We start from the raw sequence: 13,420 nt of genomic DNA, 5'->3' as shown, positions 1-13,420 counted from the left end.
TTGACTTTACTTCACAGCTTTCAAGTTGGCAGTTTAGATGCCTCAACGAATAACGAAAAGTTGAGGGGCTTTAGATTATAGCCTACTTCATTCAATTGAAAATACGTTCCCACGTGTTGGAAATGTGTCCTTACATGATCGACTCTTTCAATAGGTAAAGGATCTTACTGTAACCTATAAAACGGCAAGATTCTAAAGCGTATTTTTCTGTTCAATCCACGACAAATTTAATTATCAAGCAAGACATTTTGTCATTCCTGCGTGCCAGATATTATGTGGCAAGTCAGTATTGTTAGACATCAAATTCCATATTAAGGGGAAAAAAACTTGATATTTTTGAATGGCATCAAATAGAACCAATGAGAAGCCCGACGAGGACGCGTTATAGCCAATTACATTCAGGCACCTCGATGCATCACGGTGAACGGAGCTACTCCGGGTATACTTCCGCGTGCATGCGTGCTCGTGTGTGTAGGTTGAATGGATGAAACAACGAGAGCGGAGAGGTATAGCGTTGCTGTGATACGGCCCTATATATTTGCTGACAGGACTATCTTCCTTTTAAAGACAACCTCCTCCTTACATTGGTTTTCACTTAGTGATGTCGCGTATTTGTGTGGTGAACCTGTAAAGAGCAAGACAGGCAGAAGCCAGCTTTTTTAATTATTTGATTCATTTTATTTCTTCAGTTATTTTGATTTTATTTAATCCATTGGCTGAAAGGGACTCATTTCTGTATTTTGGTTAAATAAATATTTAATTTAATCATTTTATCTTGTTTATGTGTTGATTTCTGTTTCCAAGTTTGAACTAAGAGAAAGGCCGAATTCATCTTTTTATAGCCTATTTGCAAGTGTCTTCTTCATTCTCTATTTTTAAAGAGATTGTTTGGCTAAGGACGTCCGTAACTTTCATTTGTAGAAACGGTAAGACATTTATTCATTATTAGCCTATGCGAAATCGATATTTTGTGACTTCCAAGTTTTATAACAATATGATTGTAGGCTATTGTTTGATATCGTAGCCTGCACTCTCATCGCATGAGAACCATAGCAAAATGTTCCAGTTACATTTTTGTTGTGGTCTATTTTTTTTCCAGAGATTAATTGTGTAGAATTGCGATGCATAAATATTCATATCTCGATTAGATCAATCCATCTGCGCCTAGATTCTTTGCTACCCATGTCAAGCTACATTATGTGTGTCAGGTGAACGCGAATCTTTGGGTTTCGCATGTCTTATTGTTAACCAAGCCACGAGTGTGAATACTACAATATGCATTTGATGGGCTATAGGCAGCGCGTTGTCTTCAATAGTATTGGTTAAACTGGTTATATATTCTGTAGTCTTCTTTTCTATACAATGAGAGTGACACATTTACTGATAAGTAAGCCGGTCTCTGCACATGGATGGTTATTTAGCTTATTACTAGTTTACATGAGTAGGGTCGCAATCCCAGACCCTATCCTACGTAACTAGGATAGGTTATGGTCTAAACTGCACGACAAAAAAGTGCCATAGTTTTTTTTTTTTTTTTTTGGGGGTCAACTATGGATTGGTGGAAGCCTTGCCTGCTTCATCGATTTAAAACGTGGTGCATTAATATCTAAATACACTAATTGATAAATACAACTAAACACATGTAATTTATGCACTCACTCGTTTGACAATACGATTTGGATTGGCTATTTTAAACAGGCCCTGGAATTAATTGAAGAATCGATGATGTCGGTCTAAGGTGTGAAACATTTTGCTTGCGAATTCACGTGCGATTTGCATTTAAACCCAGACTACCTGAGACTAGCCTATGCACCACGAAGACCCACATTCAGGTGGATGTCTACCAAAGGAGGTTGCTGAGGGGAGGTTCACTCATAATGGTTGGAACGGAGAGAATGGAATGGCATCAAACACATGGAAACCATGTGTTTTGATGTATTTCATGTCATTCTACTCCAGCCATTACAACGAAGTGGTCCTCCACAATTTAAGGTGCCACCATCTTCCTGTGATGTCTTTAAAAAAAGGCTGTAAATCAGAGATGCAGTGGTGTGACTTTAAGGGCTCTATCCATTTAAAAGCATAATTAAAAGTACCCCAATCCTTTCACCTGCACCCTGCTTTAAATGGGCAATCTGAGATTGATACATCAATTTGAACTTTTGAATTAATTATATAGCCATAGATTATTTAATATTGATACATTCCCCTTAGATCAACTGTGGTACCCCATCAGAACCCAGAATACATTTGTTTACTATTGTTTGTAAACAAACACTATAACCTCAACATGGTTTAAACTATAATTTGAAATTACATTTACATTTACAATTCATGGAGGGTCCGTGTTTGTATCCATTGAATCTGTCTAAGAATTCCTCAGCTGTTAACCAAAACAGTGGCGGGGAAAGGGCTTTGTTGTTTGCTACTGCAGATTGGCCCTTCAATTAGTCAAACAGAAAAAAAACAGGAGGGCAAAAAATAAACAATGCATTGCACTAGGCTACAGGGTCTTCATTTTGATTCATGAATATAGAAAACAAACATGTTTTGCTAGTTTTTCTTTTACTGTCTGGAACCTTGACCTGGATGACCCATGGTCTATATGCACCTGATGCAAATTAAAATGTGCCTCCCTTCTATTTGGGCTGATTGACAAGTGGAATATTCCAAATCCTACAAATCCAAGTAAGATAACTCTGCTATTGGCTGCCTATCTTGTCGCTTTATTTAGGATGGTTACGTTCCCGCCACTGTCCAACCATTCTCGACCTTGCAAACTTTGGAGAAGGACCGGTCATTAGTTGCATGGACTTTCGTCAATTATACAAATTGTTGTAAAACGGTGTTTATTACCCAAGGTAAGAACTGTAAATAATATTTTACTGTATCCAACGAAAAAGCCAAACCGTAAAAACAACTAAAGAAAACGGCATGCTCTTTCAAATGCTAAAGCTTGCTAGCTAGTTTGGTTTGGTGGTCGTGAGCCAACCTTTTGCAGGGACATCTCAGCGTGGCTATCCACAGTATGTATTGGTTCACTTTCTAACGTCAGCCGGCTACAATTTGCACATGCATGATGTTTTTGCCCTTTTTTGTTGTTGTTGTTAGTCAATGTTTTGTACTGGTCCAGGTAGCTAGTCCATTGTAGCCGACTAACATTTAGAAAGTGAACCAATGTATGCCAGCTAACTAAATAGGTCACGTTAGCTGCCGTAGACAATATATTAACGACGTGGCCACACTAGTTAACCCGCTTACTGTTAGTCTAGTTAACCAAATTTCAGTCACGGGTTAAGTTGGATAACTTATTTGATAGGCAACGCAGTACTTTTAATGTTAGTTAGTGACCGGTCGGCTGAGGAACCTGGGTTGAAATAGTTGACCGTCTACTGCTTCGTTGAAGGCCATTTGAAACAGGCAGCGTGTTTTTAATTAGCCACGGGTCAATTGCTGGCTATGCAGTAACGTTATACCGGCATGCAGATTGTCATGCGGTTCATGTCAAGATGTGTACCCACGAGTTGGCTTGTCACACAGTCAATACATGTAATATTAGTACTTGTATCTAGTTTATATAACAAATCACGGGTGCATATTAACCCATAGCACACGATGTAGGAGACAATTGATTGGTAATGCAGCGCGAGGTCAGCACATTTGTTACTCGAGCAATTAACGCAGGTGGCAAAGATGAACTAATTGTAATGGCAGCTGTCGTCTCCCTGCATGCAGTGTGGCATTCTTCTCCGTGAAGCGCGCACCTAATTGAGGTATATTCCACCTATTGAGGTAATTGCTGGTTCTGGTTGGTTCGAACTTCCAATCTTTTATAGCTAGCTATGGTATTAAAATGTAACATTATGCATCCCACCCTCATGTTGTAAGGCCTGTGTTCCAGGTTGACGCCTCACATGAATGCTTTAATACAACGATAAGGCACGAGGGTGTGTGGTATATGGCCAATATACCATGGCATGACGCAACGCCTTACCGTTATTATAAACTGGTTACCAATGTAATTCGGAGCGTTACAAATACATTGTTTGTCATACCCGTGGTATACGGTTTTGTTATACCACGGCTGTCAGCCAATCAGCATTCAGGGCTTGAACCACCCAGTTTATAATTAATCTGAAATGGCCTCCGATCAGAATATGCTTGAATAGAAGTAGCACATGAAATTAACTGGGTTCAATGTCTAAACTTTCTTAAAATCTAAAATGTGTTATTACTGTATTTATACATTAGTTCACTCATCTTGTTATACCATTTGTCCACACCTCTCATGAAAGTGGTGTACGGACACATGGGGAAACAACTTTTCATCTAGTGGTTTATAATTTTCTGTTAGATTCTGTTACTTACTGGTCTTCTTATAGTTCGACCAGCGAAACAACTCAGTTGGCATCCCTAGTGCTCACGGTTGTTATCTGACCTTGGCTACTGAACAGTCAGTGTCTGTCGAGATGCTTCAGCATTGTCTCAGGCGTTTTTGTTTCCCAGTGAGTAGGCAGTCTGCAGTGAGTAATCAGTCAGAAGGTCATGAATAGATTACGAATCATCAAGGCAGCAACTGGAAACGTGGCCAGTGAATATTTACTAGGAGGCTGCTGACTCATGTGTCCTCTCTGGTCTTGTAAGGAGGGGTGGTGGGAGGGCGTGGTTCAGTGCTTCCCTCTTGTAGCTAGCTCAAGTCTCATCTCTTCTTCCTGAACAATATTGCGACACTAAGCCAGGGATTCCCAAACTCGGTCCTCAGATTCCAAGGGTTGCAGGTTTTTTTCTATTTTTTTTTTTTGTCCTAGCACTACACAGCTGATTCCTGTAATCAACTAATCATCAAGCTTTGATAATTTGAAACGGTTGTGTAGCTTTAGGGCAAAATACAAAATGTGCACCCCCTTGGGATCCTGAAAACTGAGTTTGTGGAAATGCTGGCTTAGGACAAGGTAAAAAAAAAAACTAGGTTTAAAGTAATTCATTGGCAAGGTGGTAGTTGGTAAATAGAAACTAGAATTTGCTTGCTATTTTTAAGTTGATGTTCGGGGAACATAAATTGAGCTAGTTTTTTTTTTTTTGAATCTTTCCTGCAAGTCTCTAAAAGTTTCCAAGAATTGGCCTAAGATGCTGTTTGGGCAATTCCCTTCCTCATATATCTCATGTTCCTTCCATGATTTCAACAGATACTGTGAGGGACATAAGAGGGGATACGAGTGGTTTTCTTGCTGTTTTTTTTTTTTTTTTGAACCCAGACATTTGAGCCTTTTCTAAATAAAAGACTGCTGACAGAACGCTTAAAGCGCATGAGAGTGAGTGAACTTCCAAAGGCCAAGTCAGTGTGCAGCCCTGTCAAGAGAAATGGGTTCGTTTACACTGGGTGGTTCCAGCTGAAAAATGTTACTCCCGAAAATTCTAATCAAGTTCCTGTTCAAAAATTGCCCATTTTTATGTGAACAATTTCAAAATGTGTGTTTTGTTTTATTTTAAAGGACGTGTGTTACAATCACCACTGGTCAAAACCAAAAAAAAAGGTGCAAAAATAAAGGTCCCAGCTCTTTCTCTCTGCAGTGAAGGAAGGTTGAGTCCTGTGGTGTAGATGGTGTGTGGGGCTCACGCCCTCGTGCTATATGTTGACCACAAGGTGTCCCTCCCCACAGTGTGTGCAGGTCATTACCCAAGGCCAGTAGCCGCAGTGTCCTTGGACCTGTATCTGCGTCATGGTAGACCTCCCTCAAACTCATGGCATGTGGCGGACCCCCCCCCCCAAATGAAGCAGATGCTGTTTCAACGTTTCATCATTAGCCATGACTAAACTTCTCTGGCTTCTAATGCAGTGGTCAAAGCAGGTAGCAATAGCTTTATTTTTTTCCCATCAATGTTTCCATCACACACTCAAGTAGAACTCCTAGGGCTTACTTAAAAATAATAATATATATATAAAATGTTTTACTTGCTTGTAAAATTATTTGGCTTATTAAGTAGAACTTCTGCCCTCCCCAAGTCTGATTCTCTACTTGAATGTAATTGTAGAGGACCTACACCTTCCAGACCCCAGCCCTGCCTCTAACCCACAATGCAATTTAATTATCCTAGAAATGTTTTAACTCTCCATTTATCAACGTCAAGTTGTTCTTTTGGCAAATATGAGTTTTATGTTAGGAAAGATGAACAAAAAAACCTAAATATTAATAAAACATTGGTCGCGGCTTATGGTACAGAAATTAACATTCTAAACTCTGGCAACAGCTCTGGTGGAAATTCCTGCTGTCAGCATGCCAATTGTATGCCTTAACTTAAGACATCTGTGGCGTTGTGACAACTGCCCATTTTAGTGGCCTTTAATTGTCCCCAACACAGGGCGCACCTGTGTAATGATCATGTTTAGTCAGCTTCTTGATATGCCAAACCTGTCAGGTGGATGGATTATCTTGGCAAAGGAGCAATGCTCTTGAACAGGGATGGAAACACATTTGTGCATTTTGAGAGAAATATGCTTTTTTTTTTCTTTTCGTATGTAGCATTTCTAGAATTTTATTTCAGCTCATGAAACATGGGACCAACACTTTGTGTGTGTGTGTCATATTTTCTTAGTCCTGTCTCTCAAAAAGGTGCCATTTCTGTAACTATTGCAGTGCTGTAATAGCAAGAGTCGTGTGTGTGTGTGTGTGTGTGGGGCTTGGTTGTCTTAGCCAATTTGTGGTGGTAGAGTAGCTACTCCTGTGACGTGAACAAAAGAAATGTCAGGGCTCATTGTAAGTGATGAAGTGCTATGCATTAATGTTCAAGGACACCCACACACACACCCACACTGAAAAGGGCCCTTTGGAACACCCTGACCTTATCAACACAAAACTATGATTCTCCCGTAGTCGGCCTGTGCATCTGCGTGCTCCTTCCATGAAGTGCTAACTGCAGTCCTAAGAGATCAATAGTGTCATTTTAGCTGAGAAACACTGAGGGGCTGTTTTTTTGCCGTCACTTTGAGGTGGGTGGCTTACTATCTAGTTAGCAGATGTTTGTTTCGCATCAGCATTGATTCAGAAACGTTCTTTCAGAAATATTGTATACTTAGAACATGGAACGTCGTTGAACGTGCTTAGTCCAGGCAAATTAGGCCCTTTAATCTACTTCCCCCAGAGTCTGATCTCGTGCATGACGGTTTTATGTATCTGCGTCCAGTATGAAGGACATTAGGAGGTGGTTTCGCTAGTTAGCAATTGCGCTAACGCTAGTTAGCAGCTTCCTTCAAACTGCACACAGACAAATGAAAAATGTTACCCATGAGTTCATCTGACTGAGGAAGTAAACAAACGGTCTCGCTGCCAAAATCCTGAACTATCCCTTTAACTCGCATACCCAAGTAGACTTTAACAGTGTAAACTAATAGTGCAAAACCTACTGCTAATATCTGAAACTCGATGCTCTCACTGATGTCAGTCAGTGAGTGGTCAATGCAAAGCACTCACCAGAGAAACGTGATTAGGCTACTCTGTTTTTCACAATCTGGAAAACAGAAAATATTAAATCCATTAGTTTTTTTCTTTTTTCTTCTGTTCACAGGAAATTGCCTTAATCTGCATTTGCTGTACCTGCTCATATTTCTTTAAAAAAAATAAAAAATAAAAAATCCATGATTTGATGCGGCTTGTGTGGAAGGTGAGGTTCCTTTTTTCCCACAGCTTCGCTCCGCTCTTTACTCTGAAGTGCCTCGTGTAGTGGAATTATCTGGCCCATACGCTACCAGGGCTGTCTTCTTGATTATTCCTTTTTACAGTTTTTACTGCAAGATATGAATTGTCACTGTTCATGTTATCTATTAAAACCTCTCTGAACCACCCATCCCGGATCTGGGATAATTGTCATCAGCAACGCTGAATAGCAAATAATATTACTAGAAAATATTAATACCATTTTTTTAAATAAAAATTATATCCATAATGTCCACAAACATGTGAAGCGTTATTTATAATCAATCCTCAGGGTGTTTTTCAAATATCTATTCGATAATATATCAACCGGGACAGTTGGCTTTTCACTAGGACCGTGAGTAGCAATGGCCGCCTTTCTCTATTGCGCACAACTCACTCTGACAGCCCCTACCTATCCACTTACGCAATGTGGTCGTTCACGCTCATTCTTCAAAATAAAAGCCTGAAACTATGTCTAAAGGCTGACACCTTAGGGAAGCCATAGAAAAAGGAATCTGGTTGATATCCCTTTAAATGGGCAATAGGGATGCATAAGAACAGAGGTGTTTCAAAAACAGGGGCACTTCCTGATTGGATTTTCCTCAGGTTTTTAGCCTGCAATATCAGTTCTGTTTAACTCACAGACAAAATCTTGACACTTTTGGAAACGTTAGAGTGTTGTCTATCCCAATCTGTCAATTATATGCATATTCGAGCACCTGGTCCTGAGAAATAGGCCGTTTACTTTGGGAACGTTATAGTGCCCCCTAGCTTCAAGAGGTTTTAAAACAAATTGTGTAAATGGCCCGCCTTTATCTTGAAAAATTAAATTAATGTTTAAATTGAAAAGGTTTTCAGTCCTAAGCAGTGGTCGAAAGTGCCACAAATTTGGTCGCATATGCAACTATATATTTTGCTTTGTGACCAGGAGTTCTTTTTTATTTTGGGCTGTGCGACTATGGGAAAGTGAGTCTCCCAGATGATGGTTGTTGTAATGTGGATTCGCTGTAGTGTTGAGTGGCCCTAGAGACGAGCAAATGCAGAGTCGTTAGCGTCTTGGTCGCTCCATTACTATAGTGAAGATGACTTCCTTCTAGTTCAACCAGGTCAACAGATCTGACCTGTATTATAGATATATTACTACTTTTTTTTAACTTCCTATAGCGGCTCACTGGGATTGCTTTTTACATAGTGGGCTGTTCTAAAACTATTCATGCGTCAATGTCGTTAACACGACTGAACAAAGAGGAAACAAATGGTTCTCGTTGGCTAACTAGCTAAACCTTAACAGTATATCCATACATTTGGGGGTACAGCGAGAACTTGATGTTCTTAAAGAGACAGTGTACAATTTTCTATGTAATGGCATCTCAACAGGAAATGGTGCTTTTACACAATGTAGCAACCTAATATTCCACAAATGGAATCTCAACGATGGATATTCGTATGAATATTATGGCTCTTTATAATAAATAAATGTATTTACAGGGTTACATATTCGTTTTTAGCCCACCACGTGCTTCAAAAGTATCCTTTATTGGGCCGATTATGAATTGTAGTTCTCAATCAATATGAATTGTAGTTCTCAATCAATAAAAATAAATCTTACTTTGGTGTTCCTTACTTTGTTGGGAGTATCAGTGCCACATTTTTATTTATTTAGAGCCCTGGTCTTATTATATATTTATGGTTTTATGTAGCCTAAATTTAATAAATTATAATTAGGTAGGGCTCTATTAAAATCAGTTATTGCATGATTCCATTTTGGGCTTTTACCAAATATATAAATATATGTTTTGTCCACAATGTTCAAACCAGGAGACCATGTTGAAGGTCTGGGGATAAATATGATGAATGTAGATTTATGGGTGTAGTTAACATTTTTAATTCACACTTGGCGAGAGGCGGTTGTTGTATAGCGATGTGTTTTGTAGCGCACATTTAATGGTGGAGTTTATAAAGCAAGTACCCACTAGATTGATTTAAAATAATCATCGTCATTCTGGCAGGTAAGCGTAGGCTACTTTGTCGTTAACATTTTGAGAAGGTTAGCCTGTTTTCACTAGCGTCATTGCTAACGGCTACACAGAGGGAGACGAGAGCATCGTAGACGGCGACGTTTCTCATTGCCTCTTGAGAAAGTTGCAGGAAGTATGAATCATGGATGCATTCTGTTCATGTTTTATGATACACTTGGACAAATTTAGTTAATTTTCAATCCATTTAGTTGGTTCCCTACTAAGAGAAATACTTCTGAATCCTGTTTCAGTGCCTGGATTCCGTGAGGGCCGTAATGGTCATATTTGGAATGAGGCTCTCCACTACCTATTGTTCCTGCAGTGATGATTTGACATCTTCAAATGTTTTCATATAGTTTTTTTTAGCAGGTAATCGCCAACAAGTCTAGGCCTACCAGTAGCAAATGCAAATTTAAGGAGCTTAAGACTGTCAGCCAATCAACATTCGAAGGCTCGAACCACCCAGTTTATAATATCATATATCTATCCACATTGCAGGATTTGAATGGCAAAAGGGGCGTAGGAGAGAGACTATCCAATCGGACACCTTTGGGAAAAAAATGAGTGAACACTTGCTGTTCACTTGTCAATCAAAGCTCAGGACAACAATAGACTGCGCCACAACTCTGTGGCTGGCTGTATGAAACGCGCACAATAAAATGTGTCAACAATTTAGACGAAGTGGGTTTAGATTCATCGGTACCACTTGCATTACATAGCGTCATGCTTCCCCCCGCCTCCGTGTAAAGAAATTGTACTGCAACCAACCACAACACCCACAAATTGTCCCGGGAGGCAGGACAGACTGCGTTTCCCTGTCATCGCTTGCTCCTATCAACGGATCGCGAGAAGATTCATATCGCTCATTCTAGCTTGAGAGCGCTCGACGGGACTATCTAATTTCAAACTTTTTAAATGAAAAGTAGCTAAGTTAATATGAAGTCGGGGAAAAAAATATATAGTCTGACCACGTAAAGTCCGGCGCTAATGGAAAACACTGGGTTGCAGCTCTAGATAACGTTTTATTAATGAACTTTAACCTGTAAGTATTTGTTGGAACTAATGTTATTTCGGTAAATGCTTTTATTGCATTGAATCGCAGGCTGTAATAAATCTTGCCACCTTTACACCTTTACACCTTTACACCTTTTCTCATTGATTCTAGTTGTTAATTCTGCAGTGGTAGAATTCTTTGTCATAAAAAAAAAAAGCATCACGTGCACAATGAGTCTATTCTTAAGGGAAAAATTAAAGCTTGCATATCTGTTATTAGTCACCACCTACACGTATGTGTGTGTGTGTGTGTACTAAACAAAAATATAAGCTCGACATGTAATGTGTCGATCCCATGTTTCATGAGCTGAAATTAACGATCCCAGAAAATGTTGCATACGCACAATTTATAATTTCTCTCAAATGTTGTGCATATTCCTGTCAGTGAGCATTTTTCTCCACTGCCAAGACAATGCATCCACCTGACCAGGTGTGGCATATCAAGAAGCTGATTTTAAACAGTCATAGCATAAGTGCACCTTGGGCTGGGGACAAAAGGCCACTCTCTCTAAAATGTGCAGTTTTGTCACACCACACAATGCCACAGATGTCATGTTTTGAGGGTGGCGTACAAGTGGCATGTTGACTGCAGGAACGTTTCCAGAGAATTGAATAGACATTTATCTAAAATAAGCTGCCTCCAACATTGTTTTTTTTTTAGAGAATTTTGGCAGACCACTTGTATGGTGTCGTGTGGGAGAGCTGTTTGCTGATGTAAATGTTGTGAATAGATTGCCCAATGCTGGGGTAATGGTACACATTTTGCATTTTATCAATGGCAATTTGAATGTACGGAGACCCTGACCATATCCTGAGGCCCATTGTCGTGCCATTCAGCCACCGCCATCACCTCATGTTTCAGCATGATAATGCTCGGCCCCATGTCGCAAGAATCTGCGGAATCTAAGGAATTTATTTCAATTGACTGATTTCCATCTATGTACTGTAACTAAATTGTCATATTTTTATAGTTTTGTTCAGTGTATTTTAGTAAGGGGTAGAAATGGCGATGGATAACTTTTTTTGCTGTCGTGAAAGCAGTCCATTTGGAGCTAATCGAGAGTTCAGAGGGATTGCAGCATCCACAGGACGCCATTGTCCCACTGTCTCTATTGATTAACTGGCATGATTCATTTAGTAGAATGTCTTTCCCACTTACAAACACCCCTGCAAAGTGTCTTCTGAACCCTATTAATTAGCCTGGACACTAATCAATGAGACAACCTGCACCCCCCCCTTGGCCCTCCAAGACCAGGCCCGAGTAGAGGTACGTAATCTGACTAACTGAAACGACACGTAACCCGGAGCCAGCAACACTAACTTTGTATGAAAATATGACCGAGCCAGTATGCTTAGGTTGTAAAGGCAGCTGGTCATGAAATACCGACTAGTAAGAGTGTCATAAGTAGTAGACATCTTTTCACCTTCACCACATTTAAACGGAGCACATTTACTCCTTTTTAAATTAAGCTTTCTCTACAGTCTTTGCCATGTGTTGTTGCTTTTCATGACGTGCATAGCCCCCCTGTGTGAAAAGGGTTGTGGGATTCAAGAGAACCAGTAACTAAGCATGCTGCATTCTATTGAGTCTTTTTAAAGGGAGCCTGCTCAGTGAGGTAAAACTGAGGTGGATGGGTTTAGGCTAGCACACTGGTAAAAAAAAAAAAAAACTGTTTTATTTTTTTTAAAGAACTGCTCAGCAAGGCCTCCAGGGGGACAAGATGCACCATGCTCAAATGCCAGGATGAGGCTGCTGGTTGGCTGCACATGCACAAAGCCTGTACTGGGACAGATTTTGAGGCAGAGCCTTGCCAAGTTCCATTTTCTAAGTGTTTATCTAAATAAAATATTCGTGCCTTGTAGCATTGTCTCCAGTGGGACAATGGCCAATGTTTATAGTTTGTACTTCTAATTAAAGGTGACGCTAAGAATGGGAGGTGACAAAGCAAGTCTTCCCTCAACATGTGGGTGTTTGGCACTGTTGTCTGTTTTGGCCCAATTTGGAGAGACTAGGCTCGTTTGTTTGTTTGTTTGTTGTTGGATTTGTTGGGAAGTAATGTTAACATTCTATTAGGGGAGAGCGAGTTGATATGTAAATGGACTTCATTCCCTTGTTCTCGTCCGCACTGACCTGTAAAAGGTTGACCGGTATGAAAGCACTATGGGGTTTTACCTTTCACCTGTTGCATTATTTTACACATCAGGGTCCTGTATTCAGTGTTTCACAGAAGTGCTGAACTGGGATCAGGTTCTTGTGATCTGAAAGGTTAATCTGATCCTAGATTGCTGTGAATACGGTGCCTGTTAAGATGTTGAGGACCGGGGGGTAGCGGTGCCTAACTTTACAACCTGATTTTCTTGGTATTCTCAGCTTAATGTATTTTTTAAATTTATTGATGGGATTTATTTCTTAACAAAGCAGCCAGGTTTCAGTGGAGGCTGCCGAGAGGAGAACGGCTTATAATAATGGAATGGTATCAAGCACAATGTATTTGATTCCGCTCCAGCCATTACATTGGGGAGGGAAGGGGGAGGTTCTCTTCTGCACTGTTCAACCAATCCAGTGAATGTGGAGGAGGAGTTTGTTGTTGCACTCTGCAGAGGCTATAGCAAGAGTGAAGGCAGTTTTCTGTCAACCTAGGAGATGAGATGGAGCTC

The 13,420-nt window shown here is 40.1% G+C and overlaps 1 protein-coding gene across 7 annotated transcripts in view; it reads left to right on the top strand.

The window, feature by feature from the left end:
* elavl2 (ELAV like neuron-specific RNA binding protein 2) overlaps positions 1-13,420 on the top strand; it is an 87,109-nt gene that overhangs the window by 29,651 nt on the left and 44,038 nt on the right. For 2 of the 7 annotated variants that reach the window (XM_052459268.1, XM_052459261.1), the window contains exon 1: positions 2,700-2,861. The exons of 2 other annotated variants lie outside the window; for them this stretch is intronic. The gene's annotated coding sequence lies outside the window, so the exon portion shown is untranslated. Of the gene's footprint in view, positions 1-529; positions 927-2,698; positions 2,862-3,773; positions 3,793-13,420 lie in introns of those variants that run through there. 3 more of the 7 variants (XM_052459262.1, XM_052459266.1, XM_052459265.1) reach the window with 3 other exon arrangements.

This window comes from Oncorhynchus keta, chromosome 13 (assembly GCF_023373465.1).
Source record: "Oncorhynchus keta strain PuntledgeMale-10-30-2019 chromosome 13, Oket_V2, whole genome shotgun sequence".
Classification (NCBI taxonomy): domain Eukaryota; kingdom Metazoa; phylum Chordata; class Actinopteri; order Salmoniformes; family Salmonidae; genus Oncorhynchus; species Oncorhynchus keta.
This window is presented reverse-complemented; position numbering and strand designations above follow the sequence as displayed.